The 24,594-nt window shown below is 43.1% G+C and overlaps 1 protein-coding gene and 1 long non-coding RNA gene across 6 annotated transcripts in view; one reads left to right on the top strand and one right to left on the bottom strand.

Annotated features, from left to right (window-relative positions):
- Positions 1–24,594, top strand: part of PRKCH (protein kinase C eta) — a 234,284-nt gene that overhangs the window by 176,839 nt on the left and 32,851 nt on the right. The window lies entirely within an intron of this gene.
- LOC147579922 (uncharacterized) overlaps positions 13,003–24,594 on the bottom strand; it is a 79,804-nt gene continuing 68,212 nt past the window's right edge. For both annotated transcript variants that reach the window (XR_015252324.1, XR_015252325.1), the window contains exons 5-6: positions 14,067–14,273; positions 13,003–13,777 (exon numbers count right to left, since the gene is read on the bottom strand). This is a non-coding gene — a long non-coding RNA (uncharacterized LOC147579922). The remainder of the gene's footprint in view (positions 13,778–14,066; positions 14,274–24,594) is intronic.

Raw genomic sequence — 24,594 nt, 5'->3', positions numbered from 1 at the left:
ATAGGGAAAATAGTTCGAGGAGGATAAACATTGGTATGTCAGCCGTGGTTGTTTGAGTATCTAAGATAATGTAGGTGTTTTTATTGTCTTTTTAATAGTTTTCAAATGTTCTGTATTGAATAAATATTGTTGTTTTGATATTTAAAAATGATATTTTCGAAGGGGTATCACATGTGAGATTGAATATACCCTAATATGAGTTTTTCAACATGATAATGTCAGAAATAGGTAACCTGCTGTTGTACCAGTTAAGTTCTGTCAAACCTTGACCATCAGGCTGTGATCACTCCTAATCCATGAATCCTAGTTCTAGTGAAGTCCTAGTCATTGTCTTAGGCTGGTCAGGCTGCTGTAACAAGTACCATAGACCAGGTGACTTAAACAACAGAATCTCCTTTCTTACATTCTAGAGGCTGCAAAGTCCAAAATCGAGGTGGCAGCCAATTTTATTTCCGGTGAGGGCTCTCCTCCCAGTTTGCAGATGGCCACCTTCTTGCTGTTCCCTTACATGACAGAAGAGAGAGAGAAGAGACAAGCTCTCTAGTTGTCTCTTCTTACAAGGGCACATATCCCGTCATGAGGGTCCCATCCTCATGGCCTCATCTAACTCCAACTACTTCCCAAAGGCCTCATCTCTAAATACCATCACATGGGAAGGTCAGGGCTTCAACGTGAATTGCAGAGGAAAGGCACGTAAACATCAGCCCATACAGTCATTCATTCACGCACATGTTCAGTTTTTTTTTTTTAATGTTTTCTGTTACAATAAGCAAGATGCTCTGCAGCCGCTTGCCTTAATAGTGCACAATCTACCTGGAAATGATTTTGGCCCCAAGGAGGGCAGCACCTGCTGGAATTGAAAACATAGTGGACTGATGTGAGCGAACAGTTAAGGATTAGATGCCTTCATCACCATTCTTTGGGTTCACTGAGCCATGTATGTCAGTCGTGGAGTTGTTTTCAGATGTGTTAAGACAAAAATCCTTCTCCTAGATCCCAGTTCTTAAGCCTGGCAAGATAAATAGCTGAGTGGAACATGGTGTTAGAGTTTTCCTTTTGATAGACAGTCTACAGCATCTGCCTGAAGGTGGGATTTTTTTAACATTGTCTTGCAGATGCCAAATTTTACTTAAAAGTAATTTTACTTAACTTGTTAAGTAAACTTCTAAACTTACTAGCAAACTTCCTGGGCAGAAATATAGCTCGGTGCAGGTGCCCTGTTAGCACTTAACAAAAACACTCAGACCCTCAGAAAATAGATGAATTTCTGGGTTTAGTTGCAAAGAGAAGTGAGTGAAAACTGATGGGCAACATTCCCCACCCCCTAGAGGATGACATCACTGAATGATCTGGTTCTGGAGGTGTGTGCATGGTGCACACAATGGGGAGGTGGCAGCTTGTGTGGCCTTTCACTTCTCCTTCCTCCCTTGGCACGGCTCCTCCTGCCTCCAGAATACCCATTCTGACCTCTTTCACATACAAAATCACCATTCTACACCATGTTCGATACTTGCATCAAAACTTACCTATCCCATGTCCCACTGTTAAAATTCTGGAGTCAGGGTTGGAAGAGAGTTCAAAGTTACATAATACCCTTCTCTCTCTCTCTCTCTCTCTCTCTCTCTCTCTCTCTCAATTTATTTATTTATTTGGAGAGAGAGAGCAAGTGAGCACGAAGCGGGAAGGGGCAGAGAGAGAGGGAAAGAGAAAATCCCGAGCAGTCTCTGTGTTGTCAGTGTGGAGCCTGACTTGGGGCTTGAACTCATGAAACATGAGATTATGACCTGAGCTGAAATCAAGAGTTGGGGGCTTAACTGACTGAGCCACCCAAGCACCCTACACCCTTCTCTTTCAAAGCACGAATGCCTAACAACCTGCTGAGTGGTCTTTTTTTCCTATACCTCTAAACAGAGGGTAACTTATTCCCTCCACTTTTAGGCACATAGAATGATTGGAAATTTCACCTTTATATTGGCTCAAGCACTGTCTCATTGTATCTTCTGTTCCCTGGTTCTAGATCACCTTTAAGGAATAAAGTGGAAAAACACAAATTTTGCATAAAAAAGGCTTTCAGATTTTTGAAGACCATCTGGATCTTCCAATGTAGTTTACTTGTCAAAGAAGGAAATATTAGTGGTATGATACTGTTTATCCTGGCTCTCTTGTCACAGTCACTGATGTCTGAGCAATGATAAGCCATCCATGTAATTTTTAAACAACGTTTTTAAAAAATGTTTATTTATTTTGAGAGAAAGAGAGAGGCAGACAGAGAGCATCCCAAACAGGCTCCATGCTGTCAGCACAGAGCCTGATGCAGGGCTCGATCTCACATACCGTGAGATCATGACTTCAGCTGAAATCAGGAGTCAGACGTTTAACCAACTGAGCCACCCAGGCGCCCCCATACATGTAATTTTTTATTCTATAGTCTTGAACCAATATCCAGTTGACTTGTTACATTCTTCTTCTTCTACAAAACCAGAAGTATCTTAGGTAGAAATGGGTTAAACTAATATGAGTTGTGGTAAGAGGTGTTCATATTACCTCTTCCAGATCATTTGTGGGCTTTAATTGAATTTTTTCCTGCTGAATATAGGGGTAGTAAGCATATTGTTAGTGTGATTTAGAATAGGGTGTGCAAGGTCTCCTTTCACGTAGATCTTAGAGGAATTTAATGCCTTACCTACCTTTCTGGTATAGCGTCAGCCTCTGTGTGCACATGAAAACAGACAAGATAGTCATGAACCCCAGAGTTAGGGGTCTCTGTCTGCCATTCACTCTGAAAAGGTGGGTACTTTTCACTCAGGTCATCAGTGCCTTGTTCGAGGGTGAATTGCCAAAGGTGGGGCACAGGATGAATATAGGTGTGGGGATCAGAGAGGCAAAGACAGGAACACCTCAAGATAGGGGTACCTGTGGAACTCCTAGTCAAATGGTGGACAGATCCAATACATTTCAGTATTATTTCAGTTATTTCAAATTGAACAAATTATGTCATACCCATTCTGTAGAATATTATGCAGCTATTAAAAGAGTGAGTTAGATCCACATTTATTGATCTGGGTGGCTTGTCCCCAATAGGTAAATAAGTGAAAGGAAGAAGTTAAGAAGTGGTATGTATGCTCATTTAAGTCTTGTTTTTTTTGGTACAAAAAATAGTAGCAAAAGCCATCTGAACATAGATCTGCGTGGGGAGAACATTGTGGAATAACAGACACAAAACCATTTGGGAGGGGATGGACAGTTATGATTTTTCATCATGTATCTTCCTTTTGTATCACTGTGGTGAGAATGTGTTACTTTTGGGATTTTTGAGAGCAAATTTTTTAAAAAGGAATAAGCAAAAAAAGTGGGAGGTGGACCAAAGAAGAGGAGAAACTTCTCAGTAGGGCAGGAGAGGGAATGGTCGGAAGGGAGGAGATGTTGTCCAGGAGGGCACACGACGAAAAGCCAAGAGACCCACACTGTTCCTCTCCTTTGTCACGGCAGTATTAGGGCTTGCAGCCAGAGCTTTGCTTTTCTTATTCGTCTTCAATTTCTGGCGCAAGGCATAGCAATAGTTCTTATTTCTTCATTTCTGTTTTATTTCTAGCGAAGTGAGTCAACACTTGTGTCGGGGAATACTCATCGGGAGAGATAAATGGTATGAAGATGGGTGTCAACGTGGTATTGTGTAATCTGAGAAAATGGAGAGGCATGTCAGTGTAATTTAATTAGATGAGAGAATGCGTACATATGATAAAAAAGAGAACTGTTTAGCTATTCTAAAAAGATTACAGTGAACACTAAATCCAGCCTCCCAATTTCTTTTTCTCAAGGCAACCAGTTAGCCATGCCTTTTTTTCCCCATGTTTATTTATTTTGAGAGAGAGACAGGGAAAGAGAGAGCAGCAATGGGGAAGGGCAGAGAGAGAGAGGGAGGGAGAGAGAGAATCCGAAGCAGGCTCCAGTGCTGTCAGCACAGAGCCAGATGTGGGGCTCGAACCCACGCTGCGAGATCATGACCTGGGACAGGATCAAGGGTCGGACCCTCAACCGACAGAGCCACCCAGGCGCATTTCTTCTATGTCCTTCCAGAAATGATTTATGCATGCACAAGTTCTGTGTTTGAAACAGTGTTTCCTCTTGAGAGCCAAATGGCACTGTCGGATGCCCTGAAAGAGTAGAGGTTTTTCCCAAGTCTTTGGAAAGGCCAGCTCTAAACTATAAAAAGGTAGCAGCTGAGCCTCCTTTTCTTCTCCAAGAAGGGTGTGTGGGTGAGGGTTCAAACCTGCAAAGAATTCTGCTCTTGTTGGAGAAACTGTGCTGGTTTGTTCAGATCATGTAACAGGCTTATAAAAGTTTATTGCAGCTACATAGGCACAGAGAGAAATTGCTTTCTAGCCCTACACGGAGAGCAGCTGCCGTTTATAACTGGGCTGAGGAGTAGCAGCACATTACTTCCAGCCCGACTGGATGGGGCCCGCTTTCTTGCACAAGGGGCTCGCTCCTTTACCAGGAGCCTCTCAACCCCTTTCTCTGCAAGGCCCTGGAGCATGTGCGGCCCTGGCGGGGAGGAAGGGGAGAAATCCTGTGTGAGCTCCTGTTCTCTGAGAACATGAGGAACGTGTGGAGGCATCCAAATCTTGCAAATTAAGCAAGAAGTGAGTATTAAATCTTCATTTAATCCAAGCAGTGAGAAGCCTGCCCCTCCCACGTTCACCTCGTGAGGATTCTAACACTTCTTTGACAAAGAAATGGGGCTCTGCACAGTAGACGAAGGCAGGTGACAGTGAGTCAGGAAATTCACCCTTTAGAAGTACAGGTCTTGTCATCACGAGCCCTTCCCGGGTACCTGTGGCTCTTGTGTTAGTTCTTGAAGGGAGACAAGGAGGAAGGAAGGAGAACCTTTGGTTGGTTGGTTGGTTGGTTTTGTTTGTTTTAACTCCTACACTTGAGGACGGAATTGAGAAAAATGCACCGTGGCAGTGAAATTAATTTATAGCTGGGGAGGAAGCTTTGGAACCCGTGAAATCTGAATGCTGTCTGCTGGCTGCTTTACTGCCACGCTAAGGAAGGGGATATAATTTTGGCCGAAGGAACAGTGGAGTTTTGTTTCCTCATCTGTGAACAGACAGGTTCAAACCTGTCAAAGGCAGTAACTGAGTTGCCTTATGACTGACTCGTATGTGGGGTGGTGATTTTTTTTTTTTTTTTCCCGTAAGAATCTGGTTGAGTCATTCAGAAAGTTAAAAAATAACAAAAACGAAATACATGAGAAAAGTTAGCCAAGGTCTGCCACAGATGCCAGGAAGGTACACACAGACTGGAAGAAATCTGTGAGGTCTTTGTTTGTTTCTCCCCATGCAAATACTCAGCCATGCTCCACAGAGCTGGAGTTCAGTATCTGTCCTGCCATTTAAGAAATAGGACTCTGTTCTCCACAGCTTATTCCTTGGGGTTTTAGAATGTAAAATATGAAGTGTGTATAATCACAGTTCCCAGCATTTCTTGGCATTTCAGCTTTGGCAGCAAGAATGGGAAAAACTGAAGCTTTTATGGCCAGGAAGGCTGAGTGTAATCTTTGTGCTGTGGCATTACCAAAGGAAGTAAATATGTTAAGAAGCACTTTCCCTCTCAAGTCCGTCTGAGGGGCGGCCGTACTTTGTACAATTCACTGCAGGTATTGTATATTTTTATATTCTGTTTTCATCAGAAGAAAGAGGCAGAGTTGAGGGCTTACTACGCGTGAGATATTTTCACAATGTCTCACTTGAGACACACACACTCTAGAAAGGGTAGCTTGTGTCACACTGTGTTGAAGGAGTTAACTCTAGAACTAACAGTTTACCAGAGAAGTTCAAGATACTGTACTTTCTGAGAACTAATTCTCAAGATCAAAACCCATCAAGGAGCTTAACAGGAGAAGAATTCAATGAAGAGCAAGTACTTTCATCAGAAGATGGATTTCAAGAAAATGCTTTGAGTGGGCTTAGATTAACCGACATGGTGAAGGACATACTCAGCCAACGTGTCTCAGTTTGCCAAGAGAAGTCCTGGTTTGGTCCTGTGACCTCCTTACCAGCACCCCCTTTCACCTTTCACCCTCAGAGCCCCATTTTGGACAATACACTGCACAGTCATGCTGCAAAGAGGAGTCTACATGTAACAACTTTTTTTTTTCTTCTGTGAAATGGTAGAACCAAAGGAAAAGATATTTTTACTAACTGAGAGGGGCCCCCTTCTGTAAGCGGGGGATTCTCCCAACACTTTCCTTTCAGAGACTATTTGCTCCTAGTCCATGAATTGGAAAAGCAATTACTAACCATTTTTAAATACTTGTTTTTTTTTTTCTATAAGTCACTATCTTAGTCTCAAAGACACATTGGGGGAAACTGCCTTTCCCAGATCCCATGTTTTATTTCCTTTGCATGATACTTTAATGTATTTACATGTGATAAACATTTATTGTCATAACTTTATGAGCCTACATTCATCTGTTTATCCACGCATCCAGTCATTCATTTATTCGTGCAACAAATATTCACTGAGACCTACTTTGTGCCTCAGTATATCATTGTGAACAAGATAGGCCAGGACTTGGCCTACCAGAAGCATGTACTCTAATGTAAATATATAAAGACGTAAAAGTAACCACCAGTTGTGAAAAGTACACGGAAGGAGATAAGTGAGTTTTTCATTTTCACTTTTGTTCCACAGAACTTAAGAAAAGGGAAGTGAGAGAGACAGATACCTCTCCCCACGTCTTTCATTGTTGAATGTCTAAAATATTTTATCTGGGGTTCAAACTCAAAATAGCTTCAGAATAGGGTCTAATGGGGACATTCCAACCACAGAGTTTTAGCCAAATAAAATTCATATGTCTATACAACTAAAGTTCGGTTTAAAAAAGAAAAACAAGGTGCTCAAGGCTGGGCCAGCAGGAACTGTCCACACTCCATTTGTCCCTGGCCACTAATGAACTTCCTCCAAAGCCCCCAGGTGTTCTTTTGCTCCAAATCAATGCCCACCAGGCCTGGTTCAGTCTTCCATTTCAGTAGCTCCCGCTGTGGGTCTCACAGAGAAAACGAGGGCAGTATTAGAATTTTACAACCACAAGTGAGCTTTTCTACCTCACTTTGGAAACATTGAGCCATCCCTCCGAAGTCTGGAAGACAGAAAGACTGCTCAAAGAAATCTGCTGGAAAATCTGAGAGCTAAGAGAAATGTCAGGAATATCATCTTTCATCACAGAATTTCTACACACTGCTGTGGTCTCCTGTGAGTCAGTGGGAGGAACTTCGCCACAATGTGGCCTCAGGCCTCAAATCAGCGGGGCTGTGGCAGGGTCCCAGCCCCAGCAGGGGTATGTGGAGGGTAAGTGCTGGCACTGTCCGTGCCAGCCCAGGAATGCAGGCTCCTTTGAGTGTGTGAGGCTAACCTCCTAAGCCAAGTTCAAACTCCCCAGGTTCTTGGGTGGGCTGCCTCTGAAAAGCTCATCTTCCTTTGTTCTTTATCCAACATCTGCCTCCTGCCACTCTCCCAGAAAGTTTCTCTTCAGTGCCAAGAATGGATCTCCTAGAGAACTAGACAGACACTCGTTATCTGAGACACCCATGAAGGATGGGAAAGGCCATCAGTCACCCATTCTGTAGCTTCCTGGTCTCAGACCAAGAAAGAAAGGAGCTCTAAGAAGCGGGAACCTGACTGCCTCTTCTTCCCCTTGACCACACAGTGACTTCCTGAACAGACATTTAATGTAATAGTTTGGTCCTAATAGCATAAGAGAGTTCCTGCAGTCACTGGCCTTCCATGAAGCCTCTTATAAGGCATTGGTGCCTTCAAATGGAGTTACCTAGACTCTGTTTTCTTTGAAGGTGAATCTGTTAGATTTCCTTGTTCCCTTTGGTCTCCAACCTTTAACACAGCAGCTGACAAGAGGAATGTGTACTAACCGCTGCATTTCCTTGATTCCAAGAAGCTACAGATCACAAGATGCCGATAATTTTTGATTTGATAGAAATGAGAGTCGTGGCAGTTGGCAAGGCTTTTTGGTCATTAGTTTTAAGGAACTTAGCTGTTTCAGAAGCACTAGAGGGAAGGGAGCAGGTGCAGATCTTAGAACCAAGGCAATACAGAGGCTGCAATTTCGTTCTTCTCTACACAGCGAGAGAGGAATTTTTTTCCCTCTCTAGGCACAGTGATAGAGAGTGGCTTGGTTAAAGATATTAAAGCCATCCTAGTGACAGCAAAAGAGAAACAGAAGCCCAGATGGTTGGGAAAATGTATGATCAGCTGGATTTTCAAGTTCTTCCCTTTTTTATGTGCTAGTCAGTCTTCTTCAGGAGAGTATATAAAGAACAGTGGTATGTGATACACCCACATTTTCCACTGTGTCAGAAAAGCAAAGTCTGTCTAACCCTCCTCAGTTTCCCGCTTGGTAAATTTGTGCTCTTGGTAATTTCTTTGCCAGAAACTGAGGAATCTGGTCTCAGAAAACAGTGGGTTTGGATACTCAGTATTATATAGGGTAAAGATGAAAAAATGCTGGTAATGTGGTTGAATTTATCTGCACGCAAGGTGCTGTATTATCAATGGTCTTCCCCTGCTGGATTCTCATCTGTAACTGTCTCATGAAGAGTGGAATCTGAAGACATTATTGCTCTCAGTCAGAACCTACTCTCACGTTGTTATTTTCTCAAGAGATGCTCCTAACTAGATTTGTAAGCATCCCACTTGTCACTTCATTCCCATCCAGGTTCTCACCTTCTCAAGGTGACCATTGTTCTGAGAAGCGTTTAGCTTCTTGTAAGGCTTTATTGGCCTGGGTGGTGGGGCCGGGCCAGTCCAGGGTCTGGAGGGCTGGACAGAACTAGAACGGGTCTCCAGAATGAGCCCTAAATCCTGCCAACCCTCCTTCAAGGTGCCGAGTCTTTGTCCCCTGCCAGACTTGTGGGTTTCAAGGAATTACATTTCATGCAGACTGTGAGTTATAAATGTGTGTTTGTTTTAAACGGACTTTATGGTTTGGAAAGTGCCCTTCACCTCTACCTGACATACTATACTACACTCACCTGTCCTTGTTTGCCTGATGCATCGAAACAGACACACAGGCTCAAAGTAGACCGTCATTAAATTGTCCGTGGGCTTTGTTTGACCATGAGGATTTCACCATGGGGTTACTCACTCAATGTGACCTGCACATCTGCTTTGTACCACATTTGGCTCTGAAGACCAAAAGATAAATGAAACAGAATCCTTGCCCTCAAGGATTGAGTCTGCTGGGGGCTCCAAATGCATCTATAAATTGACAGTTTAAGACATGGTTCCCTTATTGCTCAAAGTAAAATGTAATGCAGTGAGAGTACAGAAAAGGAAGTTATGAATTCTAATCGAGAGGATCAGCAGAGGCTTTAGAGAAGAAATGGTATTTAAGCCGTAGGTTTTTCGTTATCAACAAAATACAGAATTACATGCCGGGTAGAGGGAACAATAGGAATGAAGGCCTGAAGGCAGAAAAGTGTCCTGTGCTAAGGAATCATGAGGAATCCGTGTGACCAGAACTGCAGAGCAGGGAAAGGTGGCAGTGGAGGTGGGGCGGTGTGAGAACATTGAAGTCTTTGAGTGCTAGGCCAGGAAGTTTGGCCTTTATTTGCCTGTCAATAGAGGCCATCAGAGGTTTTTGAGAAAGAGACTAACAGGAAATAACTGTAGTTAAGCAGAGTGCATAGGAACAAACCTGGAAACCAGGAGCTCAGGTAGGAGGACTTGGAATAAGTCAGGCAAGAAATAGGCATGGTGCAGTGCCTGCCTGGCTCAGAGCATGCGACTCCGGATCTCGTGAGTTCAAGCCCCATGTTGGGTGTAAAGATTAATAAAAATAAATAAATAAACTAAAGAGGGGGGAAAAATAGGCATGACTTGAAGCAAGCCAGGATAGTGAGAAGAAGAGGGAGAAGAGGAAGGGAGTGTGATACAGCGGAGGAAGAGCTCGGAGGACACTGATGAATGGGGTATGGAGCCCAAGGAGTAGACATTAAGGATGCTTTCCAGATTCCCAGCTAAGAACTCTAAGGCTTTTCACTGAGGATGACAGTTGGGTAAAATCTAGGTTTCATCTTTTGCCATTTGAAGGTTAGCTATGCCCCCAAATCAGTTACTTTCTTATTTGTCATGAAGGTCTAGATCTCTGGAAAGAGCTGTCAGGGTAGAGATTTGAACTGGGGAGCCATCTGTCTTAGGGTGATATTTGAATCCCTGGGATTCAATTGCACAGAACAACTGTACAACTGGGCAGACTGTGCACCGAACAGTTCTAAGCGGACCACTTCATCAGAGTCCTTGAAGATTTGTGTAATGACTATGAGTTTTCTAGGAGTTGGTGGTAACATGTCTAGGGAAAGGGGAGCCTTTTTCTAATTTGCGCTAAGGTGCGATTTGGCCTAGCAGTGGTTCTGGAAAGAAAGCTAAGCAAGGGCCAAGAACAGAGCCTTAGGGAACAGCCTACCCTTTAAGGGAGAGTGGAGGAGAAGGAGGAGGAGGAGCTCACAAAGCAGACCCTTAGGAGTGGTCAGAGACTTGAGTAGGATTGTATTCAGTTGCCTTGGAATTTACCTGAAAGCATAGTCCCCACTCAGCGAACTGTCATCTTACTTTGCTTTAATGACTCAGGTAGAGCCTCTACCAATACTATCCCTCAATTTCCCCTTTTCACATATCCAAGGGGTTTTCCTTGACCCAGCAGATGGGATAGTTAGCAGTCTCCATTTGGTTAAGACAGAGAATTATCAAGCCTGCGGCTCTGTTTCTGAGGGCCAGCGCTGGGCAGGTGAGCATCATCCAGGGCAAATAGCAGCCTTCAGAATGCTCACTCCAGAGGCTGCCCTTTGGGCTCCTGGGAGAGCAGACCATATTTGCTGTCCCTAGGAAAGGGCACTACCTCTGGCCACTCACCTGTTACATTTGGCTCCGGACAGCCCTCACCCCTGTTACATTTGGCTCCGGACAGCCAGGAGTCAGGAGTTGCTGAGGCAGCTCCCAGGCCAGAACAGGCAGAACCTCTCAGATGGCCCTGAGTCCCACACTGTGAAGGCCTGGCAGGGCAGAGGGAGCTTTGTGCCTCCTGAGCCACACAAGAAAGAAAAGGCATCCCCAGAACAATGGCTTGGAGGCTGTCTTGACTTCCTTGTGGCATAAACTATAAAGCTTACGGCCTTCCCCACGCATGCCCACAGGATGGTATAAATGCTTCTTACAGAAGAGAAAGCGTGTGCCCTGCCTTGGCCCGTGATTCTCTGCCCACACACACCTGTCATTGCTGCCTCCGGGCACTTTTGACCTCATTTACATCAGTGGAAAGTTATAGGAGGAGAGAGAGCACCACTTTCCTGGCCAGGAATGTGTCAGCCCAGATCAAAAATTCCAAGCCCACACCTGTGTCGATGGGATTCAAGCTCTACAGGCAGACAGAACGCTGTTTGGCATGGTCATAAAACTCAGAACAAAACTGGAACTTATCTGAGGGGGTGGAACTCGATTGCTTGTGTATCACCTAGATCAGTCAATCAAAATGTTGTGTTTTCAAAATAAGTCATTTTTTTCAGACCCTGAATTTTAATAATTTTCTTTATCAGTTGATTCTCTGCTTCTTAATCTGAATGAGGAATACAGTTCCTTTTCCAATAGGAGAACGATCACTTGTCCTATCTCTGGGGCTTGCTTGTTTTCTTTTTTCCTAACCATAAGCAAGCCTAGGTTCCCTGACTCCATGCATCAAAGGCCCTGGGGAAACTCTTGGGATGATTTTATACACTACATCCTGTAAATGGGCAGGTGATCACGTTACCCTTTTTAAAAAGGACTCTGCAGCGGAGGAGAGGAGAGGAAAGCACTTTTCCATGGCGTCAGGGGGAAAATCCAGGAGTAGAACCCAAGAGGCTGAGGTTCAGGAAATGTGTTCCCAAACTGCCTTCTCTGGAAAATGCAGGGAACCGGCTGCTTTCCAGTGCAATTTTTGGTTTATCAACTTTCAAAAAGAAATTAGTTCCATATGATGGGAATCATGTTCTTTGGTTTGAGCTTAAATTGAGCTTTGAAGCAGTTTCTATGTAATATTCCATCCCTTCTGGTTTTGGAGTTTTCCATTAAACTTAAAAAAAAAAATCAAATGAGCTTTTCAACTTGATGAAGGACTTCAGGAATCTCATTATTCCTTCTCTTCCTGGACTGACCTTTTAATTTTATGCAAGAGGTACAGGGGTGATTTGTCTTGTCTGGTTATAATACTGTGCTGTTGTAAGGATGCTTAATCACCAGGCACACACATTAGTCACCAGTTGTTGTAGCTACAAGCCCAGCTTCCTTATATTAACTCTAGGACTAGACTGAGAGCTAAAGAGGGGACAACCTGACGGGTGGTGTCAGAAATTCACCCCCAGATGCAGAAAGCAGTTCTCCTCATTTCTTCCTCATCTCCTCAGCTTCCATAATGTAGAGAACACGGAATAGGCATCAGAGGGAGAGAACACAGGCAGGAAGGATTTTACACACAAGGAATATATGGGTAAAGGAAAGGCAACCAGAGTATAGGGTAAGAAACTTAGGGCTTGTTCATTTCAGTCAACACTTAATTGCTCACTCAGCCCTGGGCCAGGCACCTTGTTCTGAGGTTAGCAGAAATAAGCATGGGAAGGACCTGCAGGGAAACCAACAATTACAGTCGGCGCAATAAATGCTATAATTAGAAGTATGCACCAAATACCACTGGTGCATGGAGGAGAGGCACCAAGCTTGTCTAGGAAGGGATGCAGAAGACTCCTGAGACAGAGAGCTTCGGCGAGGATGAAGTCATCTGCCCAAGAGAACGGAAGGTAGAAGGGTGCTGGCCAGAGCTCCCCATACTGTCTGTGGTGGTAAACCAGTGTTGTTGTGTTTTTCCCTTTTCAACCCATTTAGGACTGATATTTTTATAAAACGTAATAAAAGTCAATTACTAGAAAAATAAAATTTTAAAAAGACATGAAATAGGAGCCCAGATTTTTATTATTAGATTCAACAGACATAAAATTGCTGTCAGGTAGTTACAAAAGTTTCCAAGCGCTTACTCTTAATTTTTCTTCTTCCCCCATTTATTCACTGTGATTCAATCATTTTCTGCTTCATTGCAGGCCAGTGGCGGTTTATGAGTGAGTGCCCATCCAAGGGCACAACAGCATATACGTGGGTGAGGGAGAGGTCCACCTCTCGGCGTTGGGTACCTGGAGTGCGTGAGGATGTGAAGCAGGGGAGAGCGCTGGGGGAGAAAATAAGGCTGCAGGGCAGACAGAGACCCCACCGTAGAGCCTTATGGCCGATAAAGTTGGGCAGGGCCTCTTAGAGGGTCAAACATTCAAGAATTGAATTTCAGAAAAACAACTGGCCCAGCATGAAGAGGGGAGGAGAGTGAAGGTAGTGAGACCGGTTAGGAGATGCAGCGATGCAGGTGGGAAATGATGGGGCTGAATGGAGGCCATGCAGTGTGGTGGAGAGAAGGTGTCTGGCTTTGAATACAATCAGGAGGCGTAATTGTCAGTTCTTAGTGATTGACTGCCCATCGGAGAAGTGGGGAAGGCATGTCATCCAGTACCATCCCATCATTTACAGGTGAAGAAACTGAGACCCAGCAAGGTGACAAAGCTGAGTCTCGAAGCTCTGCTTTCTGGCTCAGGAAAAGTTTTCTTGCCCCTTGACTAATTGACCGGACAGTGTACCAGGTAAAACCAGCATTCCAGCTTGTCCCACTCAAGTCCCCATGATGCCTCTGGAGAGAGGGAAGGATGTGTGTCCATCAGAAGGTTCCAGGTGCACCGAGACACTAGTTTGCTCACTGACCACCCCCCCCCCCACGTCTCCACCCCCACTACCCAGCTGCATTCAGCCAGCCTGCCTGACCTCCTGTGCTCTCTGTTCACGGTCATTGTCTTAATGACAGAAGCCACTGCAAGGTTCTCTGTGTCCTACAGTAGCCAGTTAAATTCACGTAAATCCTGTTTAGGCAGTTGACGGAATTTTTAATATCCTTCTTTTATAGAAACAAAGGTTGCTCTCACCTGTAAGCCAAACACGAACAGGCAGTCACTAAGCAGGGCACATTTTCATTTCTGGTATCTCTTGGTATCTCAGGACTTGTCTAGAAGGATTAATGCCTGGAATAGCGTGTACTCGAGAGTGTGTTCAGAGCCGGAGTTTCCTGGGGTGCTGACCTGGTCCTCCTAGGTCATCCCTGAGACAGGACTCCAGCAGGTCCTGGCAGCTTCCTGTTGGCGTCAGAGGTCCTGGATTGGTGCCAGAGGCCCAGCACAAACCCGAATCCACCCAGTTGCCTAACAGTCCTCCACATCCTCTTTAATCCAGCCTCGCTGGGGTCTCAGAACCCAGAACTAGACTCAGAACTAGTCCTGGTCTAGAGGGCAGAGAAGGGCTTGCCGTTCAGACGAACAGCCATTCATTAGGGGCCTACTATGTGCAAAGGGTCTCAGAACCAGACCAGGACTAGAGGGCAGAGAAGGGCTTGCCGTTCAGACGAACAGCCATTCATTAGGGGCCACTATGTGCAAAGGGAGTTCAAAAATACAAAGATGGAAAAATGAAAACCAGGAGGCACTTCTCCTCCTGGAGATCACATTTCTAAAATAACAGTAACGTAAATAACCTAAAATAACAGTAATTCCAGGCTTTTGGAATTTGTGCTCTCTGCCTGCCTGCTAGTTTGAATACCCATAATCTTTGTTGGCTTCCTGTGGTGAAAGAAGGCAAACACCAATGCAGTGGCCTTAACAGAGGTTCTTAAATGTGAGCATGGTACCTGGAGTTGACTGCTCATTTGTGCATACACATGATAAAAAATATTAATAGGTTTGGACATGTTAAAAAGATACGTTCAATTATCACAGCATTGTTTGTAACAGTGAAAAACTGGAAATGACTTCTCCCCAAAGTAACTTTGCAGAATCTGGGTCTTATCACATCACTGAATGGATGAGACCAGAATCCACTGTTGGGTTTATGTCCTAAATCATTAGGCAGGGAGAGGGTGGAAAACAAAGACTGGCTGTGCCAGTTCAGTTTTGACTGCATTATGAGGTACAGATAGCATGCCACTTCTTGGGAGTCCTGTTTTATTTCTAGAGAATCACAGTTCCTCTTTCGGCTTCTTCTGCTTAGAAGAATGGGTCATTCATGCATTTGACAGACTGGGATGGAACTGGATGAACCTCAACTTGAACCAGCCTTTTTTCATTGCACTGAGCAGGGCTGTCGGTAGTGAACCGAGATCAATTCCTGTATCTTTTCATTTTTAATTCAAGTATAATCAATACACAGTGTTATATTAATTTCAGGTGCAATATATAATTTACAATTCTATGCATTTCTCAGTGCTCATCAAGATAAATGTACTCTTAATCCCCTTTATCTACTTCATCGATCCCCACACCCACCCTACCTCTGGCAATCACCAATTTGTTCCCTATATTTAAGAGTCTGTTTTTTTTGTTTGTCTCTTTTTTCCTTTGTTTGTTTTGTTTCTTAAATTCCTCAAAAACTTACCATATGACCCAGTAATTTCACTGCTAGTTACCCAAAGAAAGTGAAAACACTTAATTCAAAAAGAAATATGTACCCCTATGTGTATTGCAGCATTATTTACAGTAGCCAAGATATGAAAAACAACCCAAGTGCCCGTCGATAGATGAATGCTCAATTTCTGTATCTTAATGCTTCAGAATTTGGCCTCAGCAAAGACGGATAAAGTAGACAAAGGTATTGTGGCTGATGGAGCTTAACCAGTTCTTGAGACATTTTGCCCATTGCTAGTGCCAGGCCCTGGCACTGTATGAGAAACTCCCTTTGGCTCCTTGCTCTATCACCCACAGAGCAGTTTATAAGCCAGATGTGTCACTTTATAATATAATAGGCCCACCCGTCCCAAACTCCTAAATTTCGAATGTTACTTAGTATTTTCAAAGTTTGTGTCTACCATCAGTTTTGATTCTTACAAAAATCTCAAGGAATAGGCCACGTATGTGTTCTCTTTTTTGCTGATGAGGAAATAATAGTTCAGGCTTCCATAGTACTTAATACAATCAGGCACTGTTCTAAACAATTCACATTAAATAGCTTCATTCTCATGAGGCAGGCACTGTGGTTATCTGCATTTCATGAAGAGGACCAAATATAGAGTGGTTAAGTAACTTGCCCAAGATCACACAAATGGTAAATAGCAGGGCCAAGACTCAAGCCCAGGCAGCCTGGCTCCAGAATCTATACCCTTAACCTTCCATTATACTGCCTTTTGGAATCAGACAGACAGAGGTTGGTTGAATAACCATGTGGGAGTTAGGGAAGGAAGCACAGTGAGGGAGGCATAGGGGAGCTATCTCGCTCCCTACGAGGACAGCTGAGAATTTGCCCTTGGCCGCTATCTGTCCATGTGTGTGAGGACTCCATGCTTGGCTACTAGTCTGAATTTGCTGTGTTCCAGAACTGATCACAGATAAGCTTATCGGCATGGACTCCAGTTCTCTAGGAAATGTAAAATATACCCCACTATTAATGGTATATGAAACCTGATATTTGCAAAAGATCTTTAATTGCCTCCGTAATGTACATATGGGCATAAAGTGTTGCCACACAGGTCACTTGTGGAGCGAAATCCAGGGTTAGTGACTAGATTAAAGTCTATCACCTTGCCACTTTAATGTTTTAACAGAGGAACTGAGGTGCTGAGAAATTGCCCAAACTGAAGTAACCATTATTTATTGGATCAAGATTTGTCCAACATTTAGGCAAGAAGAAGGTTAGTCTCTCACAAGGTCTCTTTATCAGTTCCTTTTGTTTAGCGGTTTGATGATACTTTCTAAGCTAAAAATAAGACACACAGGCCCAAAAAATAATTTTCTCCCTGATTTGTGAATTGTTTACCTTTAAGATCTTAGGAAGTTATAATGATGTTTGCATTTCAGAGATTACTTTTATTAAGGATACTATTACATAAAATTGGAAATAGTCTTTGGCCGATGGCTGCACATTTACTCAAATGGATTACTCAACAAAATGAATGTCTTGGGAAATGAATGTCTTGGGAATGTCTTGCAAGGCTAAGTGCTGGACACAGCATGGGCGGGTGCTCAGGAAGTAGCAGCGAGTTCTTCAAAAGGAAACTTCTTAGGGGTAAATTTGATGTCTTCTGCACACTTTGCTGTGATATGCCCAGCATTAGGAGGAGATCTGTAAATCCCTGGAAAGGGACTGAGATGTGTGTTGCTGTCATATGTCTAGCCTGTGATCAGTACGCTGGAAATGACTTAAGAAATATTCCAGGCCTACCCTTGGAGGCTGTAATCACTTTGGAGAAAACAAGGCTTTATGCAAAACACAGAGAACAAAGTGATACCAACTATAACCCAGAACTCACATGTGAGGTTCGCATTTAATTCCAAGGGCCTGGGAGTGGTTCTGAAACCGTAGGTGCCTTCTTGGGTTTTTGAGACTTCCGTTTAAATGGCTCAGGTTTAATCTCTGATGGAGACAGCAGGTAACCGAATGAGACCTGCTGATGTGGCCAAAAGTTCTGGTTCAAGTCAGAAGTCTGTCTCCCCTCCCCTTTGATATTGCGTAAGGCATTACTAATGCTGGCAAAGGTTTGTGTTTAGCCAGTTGCCAAAAGCAGCCTGAATATCCCTTCCTGAGATCGGTGCTATAAACTGCACTCCTTCCTGTTGTAAAGCATTCCTCATCACCCCGCCTCCCTCCACTTGCCCCCACCCCGCGGTATCCACGTCCCCTCTCACACGCTGTTTTCTCTCAACAAAATGTGTTCAGGGAACTGGCCTCACCGCTGGCAGAGTCTAGTACCCCCAAGTCTGAAGAGCCCTGGGTTTCCATAGAGGGAACCAGCCACAGCTAGACGGGCTAAGATGTCTCATCGTCCCTTCACTTGCTAGTGTATTCGCACTGATGCCTCAGTTGTCTGGCTGATCTTTCAAGGGTGACAGCCACAACACTTATCCACTTACTGGCGACAGTAGTGGTGACAACAGTGGCCAACGCTTACCTAGCACTGCGTGCCCTCTAACGTTTAACAGAGTTTCATTCTGTCAACCTGTTTGTTGGTATTGGTGCCACGTGTCCACCATAAGCCTCGTAGGATCCATCTGCCCCTGCCCATCCCCACTCCACAGCTGCCCCAATTATCGTTGAGATCACATTGGTTAAGAGGCTACCGTGTTCTGATTCTTCCTCTTGCGAAATCTTTCCTTCCTTTACCTTCCTTAACGCGTCCTCTTTGCAGGCAGAGGGCTCCTGCACGACTATCCTGTCCCTAGTTTGCAGGCTCTCAGGATCCCTGTGACTCTCTGATCCATTTCTTTGTTGCATTTCTATGGCTGGGAAGCAAAGGTGCCCTGGAAAGTAATTTCCCATGGGTCAGCTGCACCCACCTCTCTGCACTGGGGAAGCCTGAGGAGCCGAGCAGAATTCAGTATGTTGACCACCTTATCCCCCCCTAGCCTATCAACCGCAGGTGTCTCTTTTGCCCCAGCATCTTTTCTGTGTTGTCGGAGCTAGGCCCAATGGTCACGAGACCCCTAGCCACCAAGGGTCTGTCATCTCCTTGGTGAAGCCCTCCATTCTGCCTCCCTGCTTCCTTCCCCTCGCGGAGGGCATCTGTGTGCATGCCAAACACAGCCAGGTATCACGCAGGAAGCATTTTGGCAAGGAGAGTCAGTGAGAGAGGTTTTCTTGGCAACTATAAAATAAAAATCCTGTAAGGAGCTACTAAGTAAACTTGTGCCACTTCAGCTAGAGAATTTCAGCCCTCCTGGGAGGGGGAGGGGCGATGCTAGGAATGAAAAAATTTAGAGAGAAGGCTCAGCTGTCAGCATGATGGCTCATTTATTTGATGGCCCCCAGAGAGATGTATGATCTGCACACTGTAGACGTTAATCAAACTCATTGCCTCTTTCATTTGTCCAGAGAGGCAATGAGTGTTTTCTTTGTACGTGTTTTCCAACCATAAGACACGGCAAGGGGAAATCTCTTGGTCCCTTTGCTCAGGTTAAATGGGTCTTGTATATAAACAGTGGTGAAGGTGGAAACATGTTGCCTGCATATCAAGTGCATCCAACACCAGAACTGGATGGAGACCAACACCTGACCTGGGGGGATTAGTTTGTGAGTCCCTGGCCCTGTTTTAAAGGGTGTGTAATAGCCAGACTTGCACAGGGTCATTTTTATGATTATTTCCCACCTCAAGTAGCTGTTGGGAGAAATACGAAAGGGTAGGAGGAGCCTCAGAGGAGATTTGGTAATACTTTCGGAGTTGGAAATTGTTTTTTGATTTTCTGTATTCATTAGAAAATGAGTCATTTTACATTCAGCCTCATGATAATGTATGTTCATGTTTCCCATATTTGTTCTTTTTCTTTTTTTTGAAAGTTTATTTATTTATTGAGAGACAGAGAGAACATGCAAGCTAGGGAGAGGGAGAGAGAGAATCCCAAGCAGGTCCCGTGCTGTCAGCACAGAGCCCCTGCACGGGGCTCAATCTCCAGAAGCATGAGATCATGACCTGAGCCGAAATTAAGAGTGGGATGCTTAGCTGACTGAGCCACCCAGGTGCTCCTACGTATTTGTTCTTAATTTGTTCTCATGGATCAGCCCCACAAAACTTCATGAGGAGAAATGGTATGGGGACTTCATTTAATAATTAGGGATGTTGCAAGGCACATGGGTGGCTCAGTCGGTTGAGCTTCCGACTTCTGTCAGGATCTGTAAGCAAGTAAGTTGATTTGGTTTTTTTTCAACATGCCCTTGCAGCCTGCATTCCAAAAGAAATCCTTTCCATATCTATCAGTGGTTTATGTTCCCTACATATCTTCCTTGGGAATTATAGCAATAAATGGTACAGAAACCAAAGAAAAGAATTAAAGCCAAAACATGTGGACATATATCTTAATGATTTCTTCCTGGTTATCAAAATGATACATGATTCCCATAAGAAAGTTAGCACAAAGAAAAGAAAAATTATTTATAAACATAGCACCCAGAAATAGACTTTTCTCCTTCTCTCTTATCTTTTCCCATCTCTCCTTCTTCCCTCCTGTTTTGCTTCCTTCTTTCTATCCTCTGAACAACTGTAATTAAGACAATATTGAGGGGCGCCTGGGTGGCTCAGTTGGTTAAGCGTCTGACTTCAGTTCAGGTCATGACCTCACAGTTTGTGGGTTTGAGCCCCATGTCAGGCTCTGTGCTGACAGCTCAGAGCCTGAAGCCTGCTTCATATTCTGTGTCTCCTTCTCCCTATGCCCCTCCCGGCTCGCACTCTGCCTCTCTCCCTCTCTCCCTCTCAGAAAACAAAAACAAAAAAAACCAAAACATTAAAAAAGAGAGAATATTGAAAATACAATCTTTGTATCCTGCTTTTCCACCTGGAATTGTATCAGCCTATAAATAAGTCATGAAATACAGCAGCCATAGAGGAACGATTGAGAGATTTGACCGGACAAAAATATGAAAGTTACCGTAAATAAAACTTAAAAACAAATTGGGCAATAACATTTGCAAACAATGTAACAAATCACTACCATCCATAATATGTAATAAGCTTCTAAAAAATAATCAGGGGTGCCTCGTTGGCTCTGTTGGTTGAACATCTGATTCTTGATTTTGGCTCAGGTCATGATCCCAGGCTGTGGGATTCGAGCACCACACTGGGCTCCACACTGAGTGTGGAGCCTGCTTGAGATTCTCCTTCACTCTGCCCTTCTCCGCACCTTGTATGCACACTCTCTCTCTCAAATAAAAATAATAATAATCAAAAAGACAACTCAAACTTTAAAATGGGTAAAAAATGTGAAAAGGCAACAGACAGAAGAAATACAAATGGTCATTAAACATGTTTTTAAAAACTTAATCTCATTCGTAAGAAATGAAGTTAAAACAATGAGATCATTTTCCCTAGCAAATTGGCAAAGACCTAAGGATGATTATGTCTTACTTGAATAAGGAAGCCAAATGGATGTTCTCATACACTATTGGTGGGAGTATGAATTGATGCAAACTTTTTCAGCAATTGTTCAACTTCTGTTTTCATTTTAAACATTTATATCCTTTGACACAGCATTTTTATTTCTTAAACCCAAGTAACCCCTCCTACAAGTGTGCAAGTAATGTTCATTACCCTCTGGCTTGAAGTTGCAAAAAATTAAAAACCATCTAAATGTTCACGGAGGGGGGACTATTTAAATTATAATACACCTTTCTAACGGAATTTTAGATAACCATTACAGAGAATGAGGTAGATCTATATAGAAATATGTCCAAAATATTTGTTAGGTAAGAAAAGTAAGTTTCTCATAATGTGTATTAGTGTCGCATTGAGAAGAAAAGATTTGAAGACTGTGAGCCTGTCATCGTTTTCCCCATAATTTTTCAGGAATGATCAAATTTTATATGATGAAAATGATTTTATAATCACAAAAGAAGTAATTTTCAAAAGATAAAACTTCTGTCATAAAAATTTCCCATTTTTCATCTTTTATAAAATTTTATCAGCTCCCATAAAATTCTGTCATGTATATACCATAAGTTGTTTAGCCATTCCCCTATTAATTAATAATTTGGCCTATTTCCAAATTTTTGGTATCCTGCAAGATGAAGCAATGAACATTTTCCTAAAATAGAACACTTAAGTTTATGCTCACAAAAGCACCGCATCATGTAGCAGAGGTTGAGGGTTAAAACCAGAGAGAACCCATTAGATGATTCTGAATGTAAAAGGTTAATATTTTCTAACCCTTTTAAACCTTGACAAGACTAGGGATGCCCCACCTAAGAGGCAAAAGAGGGGCCCTTGCTTCCCTGGGCACTCAACTATGCTACCCACTCTGGCTGATAAATTATGAGCAGTATTTGTGGTCCCAGTGTGATAAAGATCAGGGGCCTTATCCTCAGGATACTCTTCGCAGGGCTCGGTTCCCCAGCTGCCTTCTTCCCATTCCATTCCCTCTCCCCAGGTGAACTCATCCACACCCAGCTAATTGACTCTGAAATTTGTATCTCCTGCCCAGCCTCTGAGTTCTAGCCATGTATATTCAGCTGCCTCTAAATGTCTCCACTTGGATGCCTAAAAAATAGCTCAATATGTCCAAAATAAATCCTGTGAGCCAGAACATGCTCACACCTTCTTCCCTTTCACTGTCTATATCCTTCCATTACTGAATCCCATTACTTTTCCCCCCTATTAGTTTTGGGTCCATCTAGTTCCCTTTGCCTTCCTGCCACACCCTGCTCCAGGCCACCATCTTTTCTTTTCTGAACACTTCAGTTGCTTCCCAACTAGTGTCCTCATGTTCTCTCCTCCCCCACTGATCTGTTGTCCACATTGTAGCTGGAGGCTCATTGTACGATCACAAGTTAATGCTATCCATCTCTGTGTGTGACCTTTCAATGGTTTCTCTTTCTCCTTGGGCTAAAGACTGGAATTTTTACTGGCCCCTGCCTTGGCAGGCTCCTGCCGTTTCCTGTCTCATTCAGGCTTCTGAGCCCCTTGCATATTGTGTGATTCATAGATGGTACTCTAAGATTTGTTGGGTGGGTGAATGGCTAAACATCTTGTGTTAGGTAATACGTGAATGGCACTCCTATCTAACTGATGATACAATGAGATTTTAGGCTTTTGCTGTTTCAGTGACCTTTCAACATTCTTTTACCAATTTAACACAATCAGTCTTGCCTTGAAAAAAAAATTACAAGTTTATATAAACCCAGACACTCAAAATACAAGCCAGTCCTAAATGGTTTTGTTGTGAAATTATGATCATAATATTAAACTTATTCTTTTCGGCCACCTCTTCACCCTTATCCATGTACCAGCTTCTCTTCCTTGGAAGAGAGCAGTGAATGATCTTCAGAATATTTGACCACTAGAGACACATTTGCTGTGCACTCCCCTATTCCTGTACATGCAAGGATTGGAAAAAATTCATTGAACTCCTTCTCCATGCACACACTAAAAACCAAACCAAAAAAATTTTTTTGGCAAGATTTTGACGATGCATTTCATAGTGATGTGCACAAAAATGTCCCTTTGCCATAATTCATTTTTTGGGATACTTATTGATTCTCACACAGTTCTTGTTGCAATTGGGGAAGTCTTCTCAGGAAATACTCTACTAGGGGGATTAGCCAGCAATGCAATGCCAGTATATAAAAGAGTGTTTGCCCACTGTAGTGGGTTATGAGCCCATGCTTTGGAAGGAGGTGAGCAGAACTGAGAATCCTGGATTTACCCCTGGGTAACTAAATAATGTTGCTGAGATCCTCGTTCACAGGGTTTGTTCAGGATTAAAATAAGATAATATGGCTAAAGCACTTAGCATCTGGTGAAAATTTAGTGTAGCTGAATTAGCTACTGTCATACTCTTGTGCTCTACAGAAGCTTTTTTCAGGTTATACAGACATGCACACACATAACTCAAATGAGCAGAGAAAAAGCAGTATACCTTGAATAGTATATTGACTGTATATTTTTAATAACCAATATCAATGTTGTATTTCATTAAAGAATTATTATCTTTCAGATTAAGAAATTAAAATATTTACAGATGAGATGCTTTTATGTCTTGGATTTGCTTCAAAATCTGAAAAAAGTTGGATCAGGAATGGAGTAAATGTATACACAAAACAAGATGGGACATGCATTGATAGCACTTATGCTCTGTGACCACTACAGGGATTGTTATATTAGTCTCTGTACTTTTGTATAGATTTGAAATTTTCCATGATAAAAAAAAATTTTTAATGGATTAAAAATAGTTACTGAATAGCCTCTTAGAGTCATTCTTGTTCAAGGAGCCAGCTCACAACTCACCTTCCTTTATTTCTTTTGGAAGAGTCACTGATTCCGGTGATCTAAGCAGAAAGACTCATGTCATTCTGTTTTATGACTCTCAGAATAGCTCATGGTGGAAACAAAATAAATACAAATTCTGAATTTCCTTTGTCCTCAACTACTTGGGATGCTTCTCTGAAACCACTATGGGCATTTTAAAGTAACCCTGATTATGCAGCAACAACAATGCATAAAGTAACTCTTTCTACCCTTCTATGATTGTGTGACAAAAGTTACAGCTATTAAATACCGGTGCTAGTGACCTAATGAAGGATGAGCCGGTAATTGCGTATTTGGCACTTTGGGATCTGAGCCTCTGCCCTGTATGAACTTGTAATCTTCATTGTGTAGCCTTGTTAAGTTTGGCTGTTGAGTTACATGTTGGCATTGGAGGCTAAGGAACTTCAAAGCCAAAAACTGACCTTTGCATATTTCAAAGTCAGAAGTCATACAATGACTTTTTTTGCTTTTGCTTTTTTTTTTCTTTACCATCTTTTTTTTTTTTTAAGTGTTATTTTATTTTGAGGGAGAGATAGCACGAGTAAGAGAGGGACAGAGAGAGGGAGACAGAGAATCCTAAGCAGGCTCCGCACTATCAGCACTGAAGCCGATGTGGGGCTCAACTCATGAACAGCGAGATCATGACTTGAGCTGAAATCAAGAGTCGGATGCTTAACCAAGTGTGC

This window comes from Puma concolor, chromosome B3, assembly GCF_028749965.1.
Source record: "Puma concolor isolate L17-30 chromosome B3, mPumCon1.1.hap2, whole genome shotgun sequence".
Classification (NCBI taxonomy): domain Eukaryota; kingdom Metazoa; phylum Chordata; class Mammalia; order Carnivora; family Felidae; genus Puma; species Puma concolor.
The sequence above is the reverse complement of the archived record's forward strand: the minus strand, read 5'-3'. Positions and strand labels throughout refer to the sequence as shown.